Source organism: Tinamus guttatus, unplaced genomic scaffold (genome assembly GCF_059628265.1).
Source record: "Tinamus guttatus ecotype Peru unplaced genomic scaffold, ASM5962826v1 Tinamus_guttatus_pri_ptg000674l, whole genome shotgun sequence".
Classification (NCBI taxonomy): Eukaryota; Metazoa; Chordata; class Aves; order Tinamiformes; family Tinamidae; genus Tinamus; species Tinamus guttatus.
Genome location: NW_028289208.1, coordinates 2,153,931 through 2,167,980, shown reverse-complemented (window position 1 = coordinate 2,167,980; position 14,050 = coordinate 2,153,931). Strand labels below are relative to the sequence as shown.

Here is a 14,050-nt window from a genome sequence, read left to right as displayed (position 1 = left end):
TCTTATCGAGGGACATGTCCTGTTTTTTGAGCTGCTGTATGCTCAGAACTTACACACTGTACAAACACATCCAGCAATCTGGACAGCCTTGTCCTCAGAGACTCACCTGTGCGATCACTTGTGGAACTGCACTTCCCCTATCTAGGATGGGCCAGTGGTATGTAAAAGCGGAACATGTAAAACCCTTTCGAGGTAGCAATTATTATTTAGTTTTTTTTTTTTTTCCTCCCCTCTTTCTGTTCCACAAGAAATGAGTCACCCCCAGCTGGCAGCTTTCTCCTGAGCATGCATCTTTGTTGGAGTGATAGTATTTGGAAGCGTGATGCCCTGCCTGAGGCCACTGGTCTTCTGGATATTTGAGCCTGTGTCATCGTTTACAATTTTCACATCATCTCTCAAGGACTACCAGAAAGCAAACAAAACACCAAATGAGAGTGTTTTGGAAACAGATAGCCCAAGTGATACTGGAAAAACGGACGTTCCTTTATGTGATCAACCTGAAGCGTGACCCTATTTCCTGCAGCGGGTAATGGACAGAGGCTATCTGAGCTCCGGCCTAGGGAGCCTTGCGAATATATGGGTCTGGGTAATGAGAAATTAAGGAACACAATAGGTCGAGAGGCTCTTTCCCACATTGTTAGCTGGGGCACGAGGGACTGACAACTTGTTGCCTGACATATTCATGTGCTTCCCTGCCCTGTGGTTGTGGAGACGTTGCGAGTCTGTGGGAATGTTTCATCCTTTGTCTTTCCAAAGAAATAAATTACATTCATGAGATGGCAGTTTTATAAGTTTTCTTTCTTGTGAAACTTGAACAATTTTGATTCCTTCTTTTCATGAGAATGCACAGCTTTCTAAATGCTAGCATACCCAAAACGCACACAGCGGTATCACTCGCGCGCTGGTGAGAGCGCATGTGTGAGATGGGGTGCGTAGCGCTGGAGTTTCAGCTGGTCTTTGGTACGGTTCCCACGTCCTCAAACGTACTGGGGAGCTTCTTAGTCTGCTAGCTTTCCTTCTGAAAGATATTCATTCTTCTGAGCCAGTCATCCATTCTCTGTTTTTTACCAATAGTTTTATCTTTGAATGAAGAAGTAGGTATCTACTTTTGACGAAGCACACTGGCCTCGGGTCATTTGGAGCCATATCCAAGCATGTGCCTACAGCTGTAGACGGTAATATGAAGGCCAAATTTTATTTGTAAAGGAATTATGATCACTTGCTGAAAAAGTACTAATTTTTGAAGCAAGTCTTTCAAAAAGTCCACTTTTATCTTGCATTTTTGCACCCTCTCATTTTCATACAAACAATTTCTAGAAGAATACGTTTGAGATGAACGTGTGCCACAGTCCTGGGGTTTAAGCCTCCCCAGCATTCCCTGTCGTGCTGGCTCTAGGCATTTGACAAGGACACGCCACCTTTGACATTTTATCTGATTCAAGCCCCTATCTTCCAACATTTCTGATGTGATAGCTGAGCAACTGCACAAGTAAATACCAGTGTTTGGGATATGCTTCTTGCTGCATCCTACCAGGGCTAGACTGTGAAAACTCCTCTAATCAGCTGTATTGAAAGTAGGGGCTAGGGAGGTTTAATGGATACTGTGGTACTTGTTTTTATCTCCTTTCCTGCTGGTATCTCACTGGTTCTGTGCAAGATGAAACTGGTGTGGCGGTAGCCAGCTTGAGTTGACTGTAGACAAGTCCTATCCCTGTATTCCCAGCAAAATGGCCATTCTGCTGCTGCATGGACCCTCCCTTTGACTGGGGCCTGTGCTTGTTGCAGTGAAATGACGTGTCCCTGAAGTACTGTAGGACCCGGGGGACTCTGCTGTAAGAACCCCGCTCCAACCGGTGCCAGAGGGTGAGGTGCGCGTTCAGCAGGATGTTCCCGGCCAGCTGAGCACAGGTCAGGCCTGGGGCAGCTGCTGAAGGCCCTGGGTTGGTGCTGGCATGGACAGAGGCTGCACACCGAGCTGGGAGAGCGTCAGCGGCCGCAGGGCCGCACGCTAACCGGCCGGCACAGGGCTCGTCGGCAGCTGTGTCAGTGGAAGCCATCTCCGAGCAAGTAGGTAAAAGGGCCACCTCTTCTCTTCCTAAAAAGTTGTTGACTGTAATGTGTTCTTTTTCTTGTTTGGTTTTTATTGGCGAGCTGTGATAAAACATGGGCAATGTTGTAATGTGCCATGGGAATGTAATTCCAGTGTGTGGAAGAGTTCAAGGGTAAGAGGTGAAATACTTCAAGTGGATGCTCCATGGGTTGCTTCACTGCTTCCTTGTAGAAGGTGCAGAGATGATCCTGGGCCGCAGTGTTTAGCGATGCTGTCACTGCCCTGGATGTTAAAGGACCACAGAGCTGCCTCTTTAGGAGGTGACATTTTCCTGGAGGTCCTTTGGCTCCCAGGAATGCCTGTCAAAGATCTTCTTGAGCTCTTATGCTGTGCAGCAGGGCTAGCCAAGAGCTGCTTTCACGTGCATTTCAGTTCTACCCTTTCATTTGCATCATTTTAAACTTGCAGGGTATGTTTCCTATACTTCAGGTTTTAGCAGAATTTTAAAGTCAACCGGTGAGTTATGGGGACAAAAGACAACTGCATTCATGGCATCCGGGTGGCTGTTTGACGCTCGCTGTTTTCAGCAGGTGCCTAGTCTGGCTTAACCTTTGCAACTTGCTCTACGAGTCTTGGCAAAAGCTGGAAATTTGTAGATGCCCACAAGAGGGAGCTCAGACCCTACAAACAGGAGGGAGGAAGGCCTGTGTGTGCTTCCTCCCCCTCTCTGCATGCCTTAGACCCGGCAGCTTGGTTCCTGCTGAACGTGCCCGTGTTGCTCCATGCTCAATGCAAACAGCGAGGTTGGGGCGGATCTACCTATTTGCACAATGTCGTGGGGTGTCACTGAAGCGCTTGGGAAGAGCGGGCGCAGACCCTGTGGCTGCGCAGGTCTGAGCCGTGCCGCGCTTTGCGAATCGCAGGCAGAGGGGCCGCAACTGGTAGATGGCGTTTCTGTCCCTCGAGTTATTTACGAATCTGGAGGGAACAGCAGTTTTCTTGACAATGTCCACATTCTGTACTAGAAGAACAAAGAAAACACTCTGTGACCTGACAGCATTTAATGTCCCATTCTCTCCTTCCCACTGATATTCCAGGAATGTTTCCTTTTCCGTTAGTTTTATATCAGCCTTTCTCTTTTCGGCTCTTCGCCCGCTTCTCCCGTTCCTGCAGTGTGAGATGGCCCCTGGAAACCAGAATGTGCCTGTCCCATGCAGCAGGGCGCTTTGCGGCGGCTGCCACAGGTTTGCTGATTGTATCAGCCTGCTCTGTGCAAAGCCGGTGAGCTGGGAGCGTAGGCAAAGCCGCTCTTTAGTGCGAGGAAACATTAGCATTCATTCTCCTGGGAATCTGCGGGATCAAAAAGATTTGCATCAAGATAACACAGTCACTATTATGCTGCATTATATCACTTTCTACATCTCTCAATCTGTTGGGAATGTTGCTGTTTCTTTTCAAGCTGTACTTGATCTAGTTCACTTTTTTTTTTTTCATCAGAAAAGCTTAATTTCATTTTGCAATTCACATCAAGAGGATCTTCTTTCACAGTCAGACTTCCTACAAAGCTTCCAGTAATGTCAGGATCATTTGCGTTGCTCTAAAAAAAAAAAAAAAAACCCATCTGTCCTCCCAACACCATAAAACTCCAGACAAGTAGCAAAGCTAAAGATGTCTGAACAGACAATCACGTGCCATTTTTCTTCCAGCATTAGTGTGTGTCGCAGACTTTACACTGCTTCTCTTCTAAGTGGCTGATGTTAACATTCAAATCAAATTCAATGCTGGTGCTGCTGGATACACAAAACACGAGGTCTCCTCTTCGAGCAGCGAGATCCTCCCTGCGTGTGGGCCAGCTGCGTTTCGGGGGTCTCCTGCACGTCCCGAGTCCCTTCCGACTCGGCCGACGCTCCCTGCGTCAGCGACACCCCTGCCCTGCGCCAGCCGGGTGCGCACGGACTCGCTGCTCCGCTCCCCGCCGTCCGTCTCCTTTCGCCCTCAGCCTGGGGTATGTTGCTATACATGACTAGAAGAGGCATTTGGTGTTAAATGAAAAACCTCTGCTTGTTGGAATCACAACCCACATGGTTTTCTTTGATTCATTTTCCTAGGCCTGTTTTAGGGCTGAGTCCTTGGAGCCGTAGCAAGTTTTGCTGCTGGCCTCAGGGGCAGTAAGGTACTTACAGAGAATACAGCCAAATGGTTGAATCATTTTTTTTTAACATTTCTGAGTGTTTTTATCTGTGCTTCTTGCTCAGCTATGCTTTCTTTTATTAAATAAATGAGAAAAAGGCACGTTCTTACTACAATGAGCTTTCCCCTTCCTTGATATGGGGTATCTATGCAGTTTGTCCCAGACCCGAGTGGCATGGTGAAGTATAAGCTTGAAGTAGCCCTCGTAGACCTAGGAGAACAATCTCTTACAGATTCCCTATCCGTATTCTTGCTCCTAAATCCAGTAACTCATAGCAGCTATTGCTATGTGAAAAGCAATGAGCCATTTCCACACACTGGAAAGTGGGATTGTGCATCGAGTGCCTCTGCCTGTTGTTCTGATGTCAGTGTACTGTGAGAAATGCAGTCCCTCTTCTTTGGGACACAGCCCAAATCATCCCATTTCATGCAGCTCTGTCTGGGAGGTCACTGTGCAATGAAATCACCCCTTTGCAGGAGGCACAAGACCAAGTGTATCGCTGGGTTCAAGCAGCCCTTGTAGTGTAACGCTCAGGAATGCACAGCAAGTATTTACTGGTAGCTGGAGCAGTGGCTGCACAGTAGGGCCCACGCTGGAAAGATGCTTTGCCTCCTTCCTTCCCTCCCTCCTCAACCTGGCGCCCTGTGTCGTTCTGGTGTCTTGGCTGAATGCTGAACTAGGCAGTTACGTGTTCGTGCAGTTATCAGTCCTACAGGAAAAGTGCCGACAGACAGATTGTCGCAGTGGGCCTTTCTTCACGGGTTTAATGCTCCCCAGGTAGAGGTAGTGGCAGTGGCCAGTTAATGACAAAAGGTTGGTTTGTATCTGTGGAGAGCCGGTTCCCCTTGTATTGCTTATTATGGAAACTGGAACAGAAAACAGCGGGTACTATGTGTAGCCACAGGGACTATACCCATAGTATATTCTTTTCTCCCCCCCCCAAAAGAAAGCGTTTTTCAAGAGGTTTCTGCCGCTGATGTATGGAGCATCAGCGTGACCCCGGCGTGGCTCTGCTGCCACCTAATGCAGCGCAACCACAGTCCCTGTGCAGACAGCACGTTTACTTTGCTGCAGCCTGCAGTCTGTCCTGTCAGTCTGCATACAAGATATTCAGTTTGAAGTAACAGAATATTTTTAGCAAATGAGTTGTTTGTGAGAGATTTTGCTTACTTGCTTATTCAATTCACTGCAGTTATTTTGCTTAGTAAGTAACAGCACTGACTCACCATGGTACAATTTTGTGCCTTTGACAGGCCTAAATATTGCATGTCAATCATCAGTTTGCTTTATAGCATTAGGTGAGGGAGACGAGGAGAAGCATTGGAAAGACTTGGTAGAAATTAGCAGAATTGAGAAGGACGGAGACTCTGGGTAATGGGCGAGGGGGTGGAAAGGCAGTAGAAGGGTCAGTCCCTGCCTTGGCTGCTGCTTAATCCCTGCTGCCCGCGCAGGCGGGCGAGGGGACGCGCGGGGCGAGCGCCCGGGTGGACACGGCCTGGGTTTGTGCAGCGTGGGGCACGTGGCGCACAGGGCACGGGGCATCTCGCGTCTTCGGCGCGGTGTTTTCCACACTTATGCTATGGGCTCCGTTCAGTAGAGCTGGCTAGGTCATTTTCAATGACATATCTTTTCCATCTGAAATGCCAATTTGTTAAAACAACTTTTTTTTCCTTCCCCTGATCGTGGGGGAGAATATCAGTTTTGTCAAATTGATGAGTTTGAAAAAATTGAGACTGAAGTTTAGAAATTGTTGAAATGCTTCACTGAGTTGTTTTATACAAGTCAACTGCTTTTCAGTTCACAACACACTTCAAATTAACAGTTGAAAATTATTTTAAGTATTTAAATATTTTGCAAATGCAAACCAACACACAAGCGTTTTTAAGATTTTTTTTTGATAAAGTTGTTCAATCTTGCTTATTTTATATTTAGTTGGTTTGCAGTGTTTTCGGTTGAGATCTTGAGTTTCTTTTTCAGGGGAGAAAGAAATGTGAAAGTTAGGTCCACACAAAATATCCATGTTTCTATTAAAAACGATAGCAAGCTGCATTTGAGTTGGGGCTTGAGGATACATTAAACATAATGGAAGCATTAAGTGTGTATATGCAATGGCTTTCCTGAGCAATTATGAATATACTCCTAAATAGTGGTACCTTGGAGAAAAGGAGAGAAAGAGAATTAGTATCCTTTAAAATGGGAGCGTAATATACATACTAATAATACATGCTAATGTGATTCTTGGGAGGCTTCACCACTTGTGCATAGCCCCAGCCAGCCCGTCTTTCCTGGTCAGCTTCTCCGGGGCCTTGGGTTAACACTTTTCCATTTGCAATTGCAAGCCCCAGACAAATGCTCATTAGAGCACACATTATGGTTTCAATTGCTGCAGTGACATACGGCTCCCCCATCCAGAAGTCATCAGTGGGAGCAGAGGAAGGTAATTATTGATTACTGGAAAGAGGGAGGCTGGCAAAAGGTGGCCTGATAGGATGAGTTGGCCAGAAGGAAAAGGAACAGACGGCTCAGCCAGCTTAACTACAGCCTCATCGGGAGTGACACTGCCACAGCGAAGCAGCTGGGGACGTGGCCTATGAGATTCATTTAAGGCTTTCATCAATTTGAGGGAAATCTTGAGCCCTCTGCAAGTGGAGGAACATGTGCAAGTGCTCCAAGCCACAGCATTGAAAACTAGGCACTTAGGTGACACTGGGCAATTTTAAAGTTGAATAGGATTTTCCAGACTTAAATAAAAAAGGAAGTTTTTTTAAAAAAAAAAAAGAAAAGAGAATAGAAGTTTGAGGGTTTGATTTAAGTGTGAGCAGTTCTACCTCCAGCTAAACTCAAGCCCTCAAACTTCTTTTTTCTTTTTTTTTTTTTTTAAACTTCCTTTTTTATTTAAGTGAATTGAAATGTGAATGTGCAGTATTGTGAAAGTCAGGGCAGGCACCTCGGGCCCTGCAGCATTTTAAGTGTAACTCCCGCACTGTGCCCGTACCTACCCAGTCAGGGGATTCCCAGACAGCTCCAAATCACGAAGACGTGTCCCCTTGCCCTGCGCTTGTGCATGGGAGACCCATTGCGTGAGGATGTGCAAGAACGTGCAAAAACAAACTTACTCTGTGTTTATCTCATGGGGCCCTTTGTACAGCACTTGTGTTTCCACACTGCTCAACCAGCCTCCCAGTCCTGAGTCTTCAATTGCCCAGTGAAATTAAAGCCACAGTGGGGACACACAATTCTTTTGTGTGTGTGCCCACATGTGCGGGTGCCTTAGTGAGCCTACTTCACTCTGGGTGGTACAACAGGAACCTTTCTCACCAGATATTACGGGTGCAGTGGAATAATTTCTGCACTTGCAGAATCTGGAGGTTTTTGGCAGGCTGAGGCTGGCACAGTTATCTTGGCGTTGGAGACTGGAATGGCTCCCACTCTTAGCATCACTGCTCAGAAGAGCTTTGCAAGGCAGAGATTTGGTGTGCGTGGTTTCTACTTGGAAAGCTGATTCCATTTTTTTTGTTATTGATGAGTCTAGTGATATTTCAGCTTTTTGATAGCAGGGCTACATCACTGAGTGCTGAAGTAGCCTCAGATAGGAGGGACTGATTAGGTGCAGAGGCTGTATGCCTAACGACCATAGAAAAGAGGTCCCTTTAGAAAATGGTGGGCTTGCTCTCACAGCTCAAATTTTGCGCTGTACATTCAACTTCAACATTTTGATTTTGAAAATTGGACAGCAACATCACTGCGTTTTCCTATGTTCATTTAAGGGCTCAGCTGGCACCTGCGAGGACTGAGCCAAGGTGAAATCAGGCATCCAGCTTTGTTTACTTCCAAACTTGCATAGATATGTGGGTTAAAATATTACAAACGGAGATGGACCGACATTCAGAGCTTTTCTCTTAGGTTGTCATTTTATGTTAATTGAATGCCTGTGTTAATCTAATAGAGTTTAGATTTATGATGGGTTCTATACCATGTCATATTTTAATCAATACATATTCCAACATTTAGATGGACAGATGAGAAAATCTGCCTCATCTCTGCACTTCTGTTCTATCAGCTGTCAATAATTCCTAATTTGAATCCTTCAACTGATCAGATTTATGGGTTTTAGTATATTGCATTAATCACAGAAATTAACTTTTGGGGAAAATGATGTTAAAGGTCATCCAGAGTCATGAAGGAGCAGTAACTGTGTCTGTCTTACAAACATTTTTGCTTCGTCTCCAAGATAAAGTGCATTAGAATATTTATTTGTGCAAACCCTGCTGATTCTGCCTTGTATCTAAGGTAGCTATATGCCATGAGGATAATGCTGGAGCAATGTGATCAGCAAAATCTGCAGATTTATGAACGCAGATATGATGCTCGTGCTTTTCTGAAGAGCTGCACTAGGGCTTAGGCAGGTCTGTCAGTGACTTGTTCACGTGGGTTATTCGCCCCAGGCGCTCGACCGTTGTCGCAGAGGGAGAAGGAGGGCAGGTCTTCACCAAGGAGCAATCACTGGACCTCTCGCCAACTCCAGTTCGGGTTGGACCTCTTGAACCCAGATCAAGGCTACTGCTCCATTGCTTCCCCATGCTTCCTGCTCTGCCTGGGATGAGCCAACACTGGCCTTGTCCCCAGCAGGACCTTTTCCATGCGGTGCAGGATGGCTGTTCCCGTGAGCCGGTTCCACTCCATTGAAGACCTTGCTGGACACTGCTGGGGCAGAAGGTCTAACCTTAGATCATAGCATAGCAGTGGTTTGCTGGCATTAGGCCATCGGTTACCCTGTCGGGTCTGTTTTAAATTGCACATGAATTATTCCTAGTGTTTTTGTAATGTCTCATGGTACCACAGCAAGAAATTGTTTCCCTTTGTAAAGGGACATACGCTTTAAATTAGGGATGCACTAAAGGGAAAAAAACACCCAGAGATCCTGCCCTGCGGAGAGTTCAATGTTCCGATTTTTTCCCCGCAACAGTGGAGTCGTCATCCTCAAGGAAGCGTGCGAGAAGTGTGTTTCTCCACTAAACACGTAATGTCTTAGCAAGCTTCCTCCGCCCTCGGTGCTGCTGGGCGGTGGCAGCAGTGGCTGCCCGTGACCCGTCGTGGCTGCGCGTGGCGCTGCTGAACGCGCCACAGCCCTCCCGGCGCTCAACTTGTCTGGAGAGGGAAAACGCAGCGACACCCTCTGCTTCTAGACTGGAGAAGCCTGCCTTTCCTGAGGGTTTATTCTGGTTGGGGTATGCAGGGAGTTTATGTCATAAGTCTCCCATCCATAAAGCTTCAAGGTACGTTTTCTAATTAGAAAACGGGCCCTGTTGGTCTTGGGAATTCGCCGTGGCTGATAGTTTTGTACGTGGGGAAAGAGGGACTCGTGCAGTCACTTCCCAGCTCTGCCTTGGTTTGGAGCGAGGATGCGCATCCCTAGGGGGATGCGGCGTCTTCCAGGACGGGGAGCCTGTGACGGGGCTGAACCCCAAGACGTGGAAATAATAATTAGAAACCCAGTGACAGCATGTGAGCTCCATCAAATTTTCATCTAAGCCCCTTCTTGTCTATCTCTAGATCAATTGCTGATTCTAAGTTGTTTCACCAAAGTAAACCAGAAAACTTTCTGTGGAATTAGCGGGAAGAGTGTGGAGCTAACTGGAATATCGCAGCCCATTACTTTCCCATGTGCAAGAAGCCAGAACGACTGTAGGAAGGGCTAAAGTTTTATAGATATTAATATTTGTAGAGTGCTTTCTAGGCTTGGAACAAAGGAAAGGAACAGTTTATTATGAATAAGCAAACTGAAGAGAACAACCATAAAATCGCAGAGAATTGACTGCAGAACCTAACAAGGCCTTTGCATCTTTAATTAATATGTTCCTGTTTACCACAAGCACATGCTAAGAAAGCAGGCACAGAGGAGCAAAGATCTTGTCCTTTTCAATAGATGGTTTCCATTCCATATACATAGATATATATGGATATCTATATATATGTATGCGTGTAAATCTACTACAAATAACAGTGTTGTCTGAAATAGAGTTAATAAATGAAGGTAGCACAACTGTGATTTTAAATCAGCTTAATAAAATTATTCATGTAGATTTTAAATCATTTTTACAGTTGATTTAACATTTCTGACTGGTTTATAGATTATGATATAGGATAGTGTTTGCATCTTTGCAATTTTATTCCAATTTAGAAACAGTACAAATATTAATTTTTTCTTCAATAATGCAGCCTTTGAGAATCAAACTTGTCTTTTCTCAATACACATTTTATGAGAATATTTTAAATATGATTTTTAATATTTTGAGGCCTTTATTGCACATAAAAGTTCTTTTAACTAGGACTTAACTGGAATCTGTTCACAAAAGTTTCTTGCCAGACATATGTAAATGTTTTCCATGGTTAATTTAATGGTGTGAAATACGTAAGAATTGTTCTTCGTAATATGAGACATTTTGTAAAAGTAATAAACAATTGTAAGAAATGGCACATATAAAAAGGAGTGAAACATCCCAAACAGAAATAATGATTATGGACTGGTTTTCAAGAGACAGCAATATTGTGATTGAAAAAAAAAATAGGAAAAAAAAAGAAAAGTACATGACTTAAAGGGAAAAAGGGAAGAACTAAGGAAAAACAGCTACTAGCAGATCTTCTGCAGGTTGAGACTTCTGTTATGTAGAAAAGCATAAACCACTGCGGGACATGTTAAGGGAGCTTTCCATTTCCAAGCCATCAACAACAAATTTGGAAGGAGTTGGTAGGAAAAAAATATTCAGTGTTCACAGTTGTTGTTAATTCTTCATATGAATGAATTATTTGTGTGAAAGGATTTTGCGAGGTGCCCCTCTCATTTCCAGTAGACCAAAAATCCCTGTAATAATTACCAATACTGCTGTCATTGCTGGGTGAGATCATCACAGAGGATGGGGCAAAAGCTATGGGGCTCCATCGCTGATGGTATATCCAGTTAGCCATTGAAAAATTACTTTTTGAGTGATTAAAAATTCAATATAAAGCAAGAAGTAAAAAGTGTCAATCTTAAATGTAGCCTGGCCAACAGCCTTCTGCCCACAGTGATAGAATAATAATGAGAAAAGAGAAAAATGTAAGCAGTAAGTCTGTGACTTTCTGAAATGAGGATGCTGCGTCTTGGAACGAGAGCTGCTTACGTTATATCTGAGCAGCCCCCTTTTGTTTTATATTGAATGCTCTGCAGCACTGGGTTTTGTTGGCTCGCGGTCAGCAGGAGGACACGCGGCGATGGCCGGAGCAGAAACCGGGCTGCAGAGCTGGGGTTTTGCGCGGAAGGCGGCGCGATGCCGGGGATCAGCCTCGTGCCGTGAGGCAGCGGTGCGGAGGGCAGGGCCGGGCCCGGCAGCGGCGCGCGGGCCGGCACTGCGGCACTTCAGGCCTGCCCGGCCTTCTCGGGCCTTCGTTCCCCCGCGTTCCCGCGTCCGTCCAATGAGCGGGTGATGGCAGCTCTCGTCTCCTCGGCAGGGGTGGACACTGCCCGTAGGCTTCAGCTGGCGGAGCTCGTGGCCCTCTCTGTGCCTCCTTGCCAGGCTCCCACCTTGCACCCAGCAAGGGTGAGTGGACATCTAAAAGGCTCCAACGCAGACAGGTCTTGAAATGGGTCCCCTGCCACTCACTGTGTCCCATCGGGCAGTTATCAGCCCTCACCGCAGAGCTTCCTCTGGTGACGCTTCCCTTAGCGGTGGCTTTTCAGCACCAACAAATGTGTGCGATAAGCAGAAGCAAAGGCACCCACAGGGAGGCTGCCTCCGCAGCAGGTTAGGGCTGGGGGAATGGCGGTGGCTGCGTGTGCTCTAGTGACTTCCTCAGCTGAGACCAGGCAAGCAAGTGTTATCATATCTAGCTGTTAAATGCATGTGGAGATACCACTTTTGTATTAACGTCAAGGGTTTCATGGCAAGGAAAAGAAGCTTGGTGACCTATGAAGCTGTTCACAGCAGAGCGAGAGACCTGGTCCATCATACTGTTCAGTGACAGTCCAGTGGGATGAAAATGCCGGGCATCTCGCTTTACCTGCATGTTCTGAACTGAACGGACTTTAAAGCTGCAAACAAATGTTAAATTTACTTTTTATTATGGATGGTTGGCAAATTGGAATGAATACTTTAGAGCTCTGATAACTTCAGAAATGATAAGTTAGGATTCACAAGCGTTCGTGAAGGTGCTTGTGGTAGTACAGGAAACCCCGATTTTGTTGTCCTCTATGACCAAGTTTCCATAACTGAACAAAACTGAAGAAAAGGTGGTTTAGGTGCATCTGTGTCACGACCAAGAGATCCAGTATCACGAGTCACATCCCTGCCAACCATGACATAGACCCTCAGGACCTAATACTGAGGAGACCAATCTGTTCCATTGGGGTTTTGATCTGCTTTTTGGCTATTTGAATTCCATCTCCTATATTGCCCATCCCAAAATGTGGATTTCTGGGAAAGACAACAAATATATCTAGAAAGAGCTTTGTTTTGTTTTGGGGTATTCCTCTGGTGTTTCAGGACGTTTCAGTTTGCTTTTTCCTATTCGGCAATTAATTCTACCTCCTACTTTTTTCTGCTCTGGGTTCAGTTTGTGGATCTGGTGCTAACTAAACTCCTGCCAATAGTAAAAACGCTTCCAAACGAAGGCAACTCTAATCACAATACTGGTGGTCCACATGTGGAAACTGGCTATTAAAATAAAACTGGGAGCCATAGGCACTAAACTATTGTTCTTGTGAGTCATCATAGTAATACTTGCGAGCTGAAATTTCTGTTTCCAATCAGATTTTCAGCTGGAGTTTGGAGTTTGATTTTTTTTTTCCCTCCCTACTGAAAAGTGTAAAATTTTCTAAGGAAAAGAAAATCCCATTTCTTTTTACAGTTCATGTTAATCAATCCCCAAGTTGGACTGTGAGTTGCATATTTCCTTTAAATAACATATAATTTTGGAAGAAATAGCATTTCATATGTCCAAGGAAAGATTACGGCTGTGAAAAGAGAGCAAGTCTGAGTTTTATGGGCACTGAGGTTGGCAAAGGAAAAAATCTTATATAGAGGGCCCTGCAAAATGTATTAAAACTAAATATTAATGCTGTAATTCAACCATCCGTGCTGCAGTCAATCAAGGCTAGATATGATAACATCAGAAACAAAAGTGCAATTTATTGTTCACCCAAGAAGCAGGTAAATCAGCACCAGAATTATAATTCTGAAGTGGCCTATTTAATGTTTTTTTACATGAAAAATAGCTGTTCTTAGCATGTTGCTTTTCTCTGAGAAACAGTTTAGACAGTGCAGGCAGATGAAGGAAACTTAGGTGATAGCTAAAAACCTTCCTGTTGTTAAAATAATCCCTTTGCTTTTGTAGTTGCCTCGTTGGCAGAGGCATCACGATGCAGGCCTGACTGTAACTGCTGGTGGAGGGTAGGAAAAGTGTGGAACAGTTTGGGAACATTCACTAATTAATTCTCATAATGCTCCTAGCAGATATGCTTCCAACATTACTAAAAGGTAAAATGAGGTATGAGGCTCTTAAGAGATATCCCTTATGCCCCCAGATGAATCAGGAGAAACTTTGCTGAACTGAAATTAATATTACAAGGAAAGAACAGAGTACCGACTAACTTTTCAAATGCAGCTTTGTGTCTTTCTGGTATAAGGCACAATCTTGAATCAGTCTAACAGGACTATCAATCTTATCTGGGAATAGATAAGAGGGGAAGGGAAGAAACAACCGAAGTCAAAATGGAGCAGGGGGAGCAATGAAAGCCTCCCGCTGCATCTCCTGCCTAGTCTCACTGGGAATAG

General features: G+C 45.1%; 1 protein-coding gene across 1 annotated transcript in view; it reads left to right on the top strand.

Moving 5' to 3' along the window:
- The window catches only part of ZNF536 (zinc finger protein 536), a 226,351-nt gene that overhangs the window by 187,013 nt on the left and 25,288 nt on the right, over positions 1-14,050 (top strand). The gene's annotated exons all lie outside the window — the stretch shown is intronic.